Source organism: Oncorhynchus masou, chromosome 5 (assembly GCF_036934945.1).
Source record: "Oncorhynchus masou masou isolate Uvic2021 chromosome 5, UVic_Omas_1.1, whole genome shotgun sequence".
NCBI lineage: Eukaryota > Metazoa > Chordata > Actinopteri > Salmoniformes > Salmonidae > Oncorhynchus > Oncorhynchus masou.
In genome coordinates, this window is record NC_088216.1 from 76,995,173 (window position 1) to 77,004,638 (window position 9,466).

Genomic DNA, 9,466 nt, shown 5'->3' on the forward strand with positions numbered 1-9,466 from the left:
GCAACGGGGAGACAAGAGCAGAGTAAAACAGGGACATGGCAACAGGGAGACAAGAGCAGAGTAAAACATGGACCTGGCAACAGGGAGACAAGAGCAGAGTAAAACAGGGACCTGGCAACAGGGAGACAAGAGCAGAGTAAAACAGGGACCTGGCAACAGGGAGACAAGAGCAGAGTAAAACAGGGACCTGACAACAGGGAGACAAGAGCAGAGTAAAACATGGACCTGGCAACAGGGAGACAAGAGCAGAGTAAAACAGGGACCTGGCAACGGGTAGACAAGAGCAGAGTAAAACAGGGACCTGGCAACAGGGAGACAAGAGCAGAGTAAAACATGGACCTGGCAACAGGGAGACAAGAGCAGAGTAAAACAGGGACCTGGCAACAGGGAGACAAGAGCAGAGTAAAACATGGACCTGGCAACAGGGAGACAAGAGCAGAGTAAAACAGGGACATGGCAACGGGGAGACAAGAGCAGAGTAAAACATGGACCTGGCAACAGGGAGACAAGAGCAGAGTAAAACAGGGACCTGGCAACAGGGAGACAAGAGCAGAGTAAAACAGGGACCTGGCAACAGGAGACAAGAGCAGAGTAAAACATGGACCTGACAACGGGAGACAAGAGCAGAGTAAAACAGGGACCTGGCAACAGGAGACAAGAGCAGAGTAAAACAGGGACCTGGCAACAGGAGACAAGAGCAGAGTAAAACAGGGACCTGGCAACAGGGAGACAAGAGCAGAGTAAAACAGGGACCTGGCAACAGGGAGACAAGAGCAGAGTAAAACAGGGACCTGACAACAGGGAGACAAGAGCAGAGTAAAACAGGGACCTGACAACGGGGAGACAAGAGCAGAGTAAAACAGGGACCTGGCAACAGGGAGACAAGAGCAGAGTAAAACAGGGACATGGCAACGGGGAGACAAGAGCAGAGTAAAACAGGGACCTGGCAACAGGGAGACAAGAGCAGAGTAAAACAGGGACCTGGCAACAGGGAGACAAGAGCAGAGTAAAACAGGGACCTGACAACAGGGAGACAAGAGCAGAGTAAAACATGGACCTGGCAACAGGGAGACAAGAGCAGAGTAAAACAGGGACCTGGCAACAGGGAGACAAGAGCAGAGTAAAACAGGGACCTGGCAACAGGGAGACAAGAGCAGAGTAAAACATGGACCTGGCAACAGGGAGACAAGAGCAGAGTAAAACAGGGACCTGGCAACAGGGAGACAAGAGCAGAGTAAAACAGGGACCTGGCAACAGGGAGACAAGAGCAGAGTAAAACAGGGACCTGGCAACGGGAGACAAGAGCAGAGTAAAACATGGACCTGGCAACAGGGAGACAAGAGCAGAGTAAAACAGGGACCTGGCAACAGGGAGACAAGAGCAGAGTAAAACAGGGACCTGGCAACAGGGAGACAAGAGCAGAGTAAAACATGGACCTGACAACGGGTAGACAAGAGCAGAGTAAAACAGGGACCTGGCAACAGGGAGACAAGAGCAGAGTAAAACAGGGACCTGGCAACAGGGAGACAAGAGCAGAGTAAAACAGGGACCTGGCAACAGGGAGACAAGAGCAGAGTAAAACAGGGACCTGACAACAGGGAGACAAGAGCAGAGTAAAACAGGGACCTGACAACAGGGAGACAAGAGCAGAGTAAAACAGGGACCTGACAACGGGGAGACAAGAGCAGAGTAAAACAGGGACCTGGCAAAGGGGAGACAAGAGCAGAGTAAAACAGGGACATGGCAAAGGGAGACAAGAGCAGAGTAAAACAGGGACCTGGCAACGGGGAGACAAGAGCAGAGTAAAACAGGGACCTGACAAAGGGGAGACAAGAGCAGAGTAAAACAGGGACCTGGCAACGGGGAGACAAGAGCAGAGTAAAACAGGGACCTGGCAACGGGGAGACAAGAGCAGAGTTAAACGGAGACCCTGTGTCACACCCTGATATGTTTCACCCGTCTTTGTGCCTGTCTCCACCCCCCTCCAGGTGTCGCCCATCTTCCCCGTTATCGCCAGTGTATTTATACCTGTGTAGTCTATTGCCAGACCGTTTTGTTCGTCAAGCCTACCAGCGTTTCCCCCCTTGCTCCTGTCTGTTTCTAGTTCCTGTTTACTAGTTTTCCTGGTTTTGGCCATTCTGCCTGCCCTGACCCTGAGACTGCCTACCATTCTGTACCTTGTCACACCACACTGGATTACTGACCTCTGCCTGCCCTGACCCTGAGACTGCCTGCCGTTCTGTACCTTTTGACTCTGATCTGGATTACTGACCTCTGCCTGCCCTGACCCTGAGACTGCCTGCCGTTCTGTACCTTTTGACTCTGATCTGGATTACTGACCTCTGCCTGCCCTGACCCCGAGACCGCCTGCCGTTCTGTACCTTTTGACTCTGATCTGGATTACTGACCTCTGCCTGCCCTGACCCTGAGACTGCCTGCCGTTCTGTACCTTTTGACTCTGATCTGGATTACTGACCTCTGCCTGCCCTGACCCTGAGACTGCCTGCCGTTCTGTACCTTTTGGACTCTGATCTGGATTACCAACCTCTGCCTGCCCTTGACCTGTCGTTTTGCCTGTCCCTGTTCTAGTAATACACTTTTGTTACTTTGACACTGTCTGCATCTGGGTCTTCCATAAAACGTGATAGTCTGTCCAGCATTCCGCCGGGAATGCAGTCGCAAGAAGTTCGATAGTCTACCAACAAAGTGTCTCAGAACGTCTAGGCCAGGCCGTAGAGGGAGAACGCCATCAATTACTGTTGATCGTATAAATAATATATACAAGAGGGGTATGCTGACTTGGTGCTTATGTGAAGAACTTACTCTGAGTCTCGTTGCAGAGTATGTTCTGCAATAAGTTCTTACACCCCCACCCCATTTGCTTGGCGTTACTGTAACACTGCATTAATTCAGTGGACGTACCCTATTCTGGAGTGCACTTGATCTGATGTTTGTTTGTTTCTCAGGTCTGGTTACCCTTTCTCACCCTCACAACACTTAATATATTGTATTAAGAAAGAGTGTTAGTGAACAGGAAACTGATGGTGGCCTTATCTGTTCTCCTGTTAAGTAACCTGTGATCCTTTCTTCTGTCCCTCCCTCTCTCCCACTTTATTTCGCTTGATGTAACCAATAGGTTTCAGAAAGGCCAGACTTTTCATAGTTGTTTTAAATGAAATCTACTTGCTATTAAGGTCTGAACTCAATCCGTGTAATAATGTTAAGGCCATTTCCAATTGAGCCGACATATGCATTTACCGCGAATGCAGTCTCCTCGACAGTGGAAACATTGCTTTTAATTGTCAATTGTGCAATAAAGCGGAACTCCGCGCTACGGATTGAATAGAGCCCTAAGTGTGATTCCATTATAAGGCTGTCTGGAGTTATCAGCAGTGTCGACTGCTTGGGACAGAGCCCAAACCTCCCCTCCCTCACACCTTCTTAAATTGATGTTTTGTCTGCAAAATCCTGTTACTGTGCTTTGCTTTTATCATGTCAATGTCCATCTGTGTCACCATAAACATACAGCATAGTATTTTTCATGATGTGTTTTCCATTCCATAGTAAATTACATTGCAATTTTAAAATGTATGTAAATCCCTCTGAACACTCATTACATTATCTGTATGTTCTGTATGCGAACAAGAGCCAGGGGGGTGACTGAATAATGTAGAAAAGGGTAGTATGAGGGCAGGGGTTATTCTCCCAGATGCATTTGAATTGACATTATGAATTTTCCGCTGACCTTGTCCCATCCACATAGCGGCCAATGACTATAGCAGACGGGGCAAGTGACTTTTTAAGCGGCTGTGACAACCTTAACCCGTTAGCTTGGCCATAGGATTGGGAACTAATTGAGTAGCGTTCATTATTGATGAGTTGCAGATACAAGCCCACTCACACAAATGAGATAAAGAGGCGTGAACACACAGACCCACACGCGATGGCACAGACCGAAACCCACGCAGGCTAGCATGCGCACACACACAGAGACCACACATACCTTAACTCACAGAATGTCCCTCGGCTCTCCCTGTGGGTCAGATCATCTGTGTTGAATTTAATGAGTGAACATGTAGTCATCCCTCAACGAGAGCGCTGTTACCTTTGGGGTGAGATAAGATATAAAAAATTCACAGTCTCCGCCACGCTTTGAATACTACAGCAGCGGAACACTCATTAGCATTTAAATGGGGAAAAGATAACGCTGCATTCGGCACTGTCATTCCTCCATCACACTGCAGCCTGACGGCAGAGAGAGACGGACACCTGAATGTGGCTTTTTAAAAACGTTTTCAGAACGTTTGTACCAGAAATAGTAGATGCGTTAGTCCTATTGCCTTCTACAGTAATTGCTTTGGGGAGTTCATTCTGAGATTTGTATCACTGTGTGAGGAAAACTACTAGATTTGTTTGTCTAGTTATTTTCATCTCGTTAACTCTCCCTGTGTAGTTGATGTTGTTCAGGCAGGAAAAGAGGACGCCACACGTGCAAAAGTGTATGAATCAAAGTCGCGTCTAGCCTTTGTCTGGACATCATAGACCACTTGCCCATTAAAATTCTAAACCTCTGCTCAACCACAGCATGCCATTCAGACAACTAACTTTCTCACTTAATGCTTTTACCTAGATTATGAAGGTAAAAACTGTCCGTTGATCTCATTAGAGATTTCACTGGGAGCCCTGATCACTCAGACGGGGGTATAGAAACCATAGTATTTGGCCTCTACCTTTTGTTAAGGATTCCTCCTCCCAGAGCTAGTCAGCTGGAGATATGCGTGTTCAAAACATGGGACAGCTGCTATTTCAACATGACACAAGTCTGTCTCTTTGTATCTGGCTCACATTTCGCTTCCATGAAAAATAAGCGAAGAGGGCAGCTGCGGTGGGATGATTTGGGATGAATTAAAGGCTGTTTCCTATCAGGCTCCAGAGGGTCTGATCCCCCCATCCTCACTTGTCTGGCTGCAACCCTCTTTCTGCCTGATACAGCATCTAACTGGAGGAGCACATGGATTAAATTATATCAGCGCCCGTCAATGTAACGTGTCCCACAAATAATAACAATGGAGTTTAGATCCAAAATGTCCCACTACCTGTGGTTGGGGTTGATGAGGTTGTACAATAGTGTCTCCCAGCTTTGTTGACGGGTCGCCCCCCCCACTTCCCCCCATCCCGTGGTGTCATTCTTCACCCCCAGCAAACCACAGGTCCCAGGCCTGAGGGGGAGACTGAGGGCAGGCCGGGGAAATGACTCGTTCTTTCAACATGTTACAAAGGTAGTTGAAATTGTGAACTTATTCTCCAAATCAGGCTGCACAAAAACAATGGGTGTCACAGTCGGCGAAAACACGGGCTGATTATTTCAATTTGTCTTGTCTGTGATCTTGGCGCCTAGTTAATGGGATCTGAAAGTAGTAGCTGCAACTTTACACTGTGATCTGCAAGAGCACAAGTTGATTCTGTGCTATTTTTTTGTTCCCCCCCCCATCTGTCTGTCCGTCCCTCCTCCTATCCCCATCTATATCCTGTCATCACCTCCCTCTAATGAGGCCGTGAAACAGGTGGCTGTGGGCCTGTGGCACAGTAAGAGCAGGAAGAGCAGGAAAGCTGCAGATTGACTTCACAGTGTGAAGCGCTATGTTCCCCCTGCCCTATGTTCCCTCAACCCTATGTTCCCTCAACCCTATGTTCCCTCAACCCTATGTTCCCTCAACCTATGTTCCCTCAACCTATGTTCCCTCAACCCTATGTTCCCTCAACCCTATGTTCCCTCAGCCCTATGTTCCCTCAGCCCTATGTTCCCTCAACCTATGTTCCTTCAGCCCTATGTTCCCTCAACACTATGTTCCCTCAATTTATCTTCCTTTAGCCCTATTGTCCCTCAGCCCTATGTACTCTCAACCTATCATCCTTCAGCCCTATGTTCCCTCAGCCCTATGCTCCCTCAATTTATCTTCCTTCAGCCCTATGCTCCCTCAATTTATCTTCCTTCAACTCTATGTTCCCTCAGTCCTATGTTACCTCAGACCTATGTTCCCTCAGACCTATGTTCCCTCAGCCCTATGTTCCTTCAACCTATGTTCCTTCAGCCCTATGTTCCCTCAGCCCTATGTTCCCTCAACACTATGTTCCCTCAACTCTATGTTCCCTCAGCCCTATGTTCCCTCAGCCCATCTTCCTTCAGCCCTATGTTCCCTCAGCCCTTTCCCTCAACCTTACTTCCTTCAACACTATGTTCCCTCAACTCTATGTTCCCTCAACACTATGTTCCCTCAACTCTATGTTCCCTCAACACTATGTTCCCTCAACTCTATGTTCCCTCAACACTATGTTCCCTCAACCTATCTTCCTTCAGCCCTATGTTCCCTCAGCCCTATGTTCCCTCAACCTATCTTCCTTCAGCCCTATGTTCCCTCAACTTTATGTTCCCTCAACTCTATGTTCCCTCAACACTATGTTCCCTCAACTCTATGTTCCCTCAACACTATGTTCCCTCAGCCCTATGTTCCCTCAGCCCTATTGTCCCTCAACCTATCTTCCTTCAGCCCTATGTTCCCTCAACTCTATGTTCCCTCAACACTATGTTCCCTCAACTCTATGTTCCCTCAGCCCTATGTTCCCTCAACCTATCTTCCTTCAGCCCTATGTTCCCTCAACACTATGTTCCCTCAACTCTATGTTCCCTCAGCCCTATGTTCCCTCAGCCCATCTTCCTTCAGCCCTATGTTCCTTCAGCCCTTTTCCCTCAACCTTACTTCCTTCAACACTATGTTCCCTCAACTCTATGTTCCCTCAACACTATGTTCCCTCAACTCTATGTTCCCTCAACACTATGTTCCCTCAGCCCTATGTTCCCTCAGCCCTATTGTCCCTCAACCTATCTTCCTTCAGCCCTATGTTAACTCAACTCTATGTTCCCTCAACACTATGTTCCCTCAACTCTATGTTCCCTCAGCCCTATGTTCCCTCAACCTATCTTCCTTCAGCCCTATGTTCCCTCAACACTATGTTCCCTCAACTCTATGTTCCCTCAGCCCTATGTTCCCTCAGCCCATCTTCCTTCAGCCCTATGTTCCCTCAGCCCTCAGTCCTATGTTCCCTCAATTATATCTTTTAAACTAGGGATCGTTAACCCAAATGAGGGGAAGATACATTTTTCAAATTCTCTCAATATCTAGTATTTTTTGGAGCTGTGAGGAATGTACCCATGTAAGAAGGGGAAATAGGACATTACAGACAAAAACGTGATGCTATGTGATAAGACATTTTTTTCATAGGGGACATTTTTCACACCCTTGATGTACACAGGTCTTTTGGTGAGTTGATACACTTTTGCATGAATTAATAAGTAAGGACCATCAAAAATAGTTGAGGCATGTTCATTGTAAAACCAATAAACATAAACAAGATGGTCAGTAACACACCATTTCAACAAACGGATGGTCAGTAACACATTTTTCCAGAAACTTGATAGGCTATAATAAATCTGTCATTACCTCGGATATACATTTCTGGTCACTGACCTTGACCTTCTGCCAAGTACATTATTATTTAGAATTATTTTGTCGTCCTAATGGCCTTGCTTATTTGTGCCAAATATGATTGAAATGTACATGTTAGTCTTTTAGCAGATTCTCTTATCGAGTGCATTCATCTTAAAAGATAGCTAGGTGGGACAACCACATATCTCAGTCATAGTAAGTATATTTTCCTCAATAAAGTAGCTATTAGCAACGTTAGAGCTACAGTTGTAAAGGGGTAGATCAGCTGTAATATGGCAGATAGATTGTGGCTTCTATCAATGTAGTTGTCTGCATAATTTCAAGTGTGAGTGTTAGTTCACAAATGGGGGGGGTGAGAAGGGGGGAGTTCTGTAGGATTATTTAAGATGCTCTTTGAGGAGGTAGGGTTTCAGATGTATTCAGAAGATGGGCAGGGACTTCATGTCCTAGCTTCAGGGGGAAGCTGATTCCACCATTGGGGTGCCAGGAAAGAGCTTGGACTGGGCTGAGTGGGAGCTGCCCTCCCATAGGGGTGGGCCAAGAGACCAGAGGTGGCTCGATTGGGGTGTAGGGTTTGAGCATAGCCTGAAGGTGTGGAGGAGCAGTTCCTCTTGCTGCTCTGTAGGCAAGTACCATGGTTTTGTAATGGAATGCGAGCTTCGAATGGAAGCGACTGCGGAGGAGAGGGGTGTCATGGTAGAGCTTGGGAATGTTGTACACCAGGCAAGCTGCAGCATTCTGGATAAGTTGCAGGGGATTGATGGCAGAAGTGTGGAGCCCAGGCATCAACGAGTTAAAGTAGTCCAGACAGGAGATGACAAGTGCCTGGATTAGGACCTGTGTTACTTCCTCTGTAAGGTAGGGCTATACTCTACAGATGTTGTAGAGCATGAACCTGCAGGAGTGAGTCAATGCTTTGATGTTTTCAGAGAACAACAGGATGTTGTTCAGGGTCACACCAAGGTCCTTTGTACTCTGGAAGGGGGACACCATGGAGTTATGATGGAAAGGACTTGGAGGGGCAGGAGGGAGTAGTTGAGTGTCATCTGCATAGCAATGTTAGGAGAGACCAAGTGACGATATGACTGAGCTGAGTGACTTGGAAGAGGAGAGGTCCTGATCTGATGGTTCACTGTGTCGAATGCAGCGGATAGATCTAGGAGGCAGGCAGGCAGGCAGGCAGGCAGGCAGGCAGGCAGACAGCACGTTTTTTTTTATTTTTTAAGAAAGGGATACCAGTCAGAGGTGTCGAGTGTTAGTTTCTTGGGAGAAGAATGGGGTCGGGCGGGGTTGACTTCACTAGTCACAGACTTCATCTGGAGAGAGAGGGGGAAAGAGCTTTAAGGGTAGTTCTGTGAGTGGGTCCAGTGGACTCTATAGGCTGAGTGAATGAGGATGATTTCGTCAACCTTCTTTTCAAAGTGGTTGACAAAATCGTCCGTGAGAGAGGGAGGAGAGAAGGTGGAGGATTAAGGAGGAAGAAGACTGGAAAAAGTTTCCTAGGGTTAGAGACAGAAGCTTGAAATTTAGAGTGATATAAAGTGGCTTAACAGTGGATACAGTGGAAGGGAAAGTAGAGAGGATGGAGTGAAAGAGGGATAGGTCCTCCGAAAGTTTATTTTTCCTCCATTTTCACTCAGCTGCCTGCAGCCCTGTTCTGTAAGCGCACAATAAATCACTCAGCCACAGAGCAGGAAGGAGGGCCGAGCCAGTTGGGTGGAAAGGGGACAGTACATAGGATGCAGACAGGGAGAGTGGTACGGTTGAAGAGGCAGAATAAGGAGACAGGAGGGAGAAGGGTTAGCAGAAGGGAGAGATGATAGAATAGTAGAGGAAAGAGTAGTGGGAGAGAGAGAGAGAGAGAGAGCGAAGATTGGAACAGCGCATGACTATCTGGGTAGGAGCTGAGTGGCTAGGGTTGGAGGTGAGGGAGACAGAAAGGAAGCAAAGTAGTGACCTGA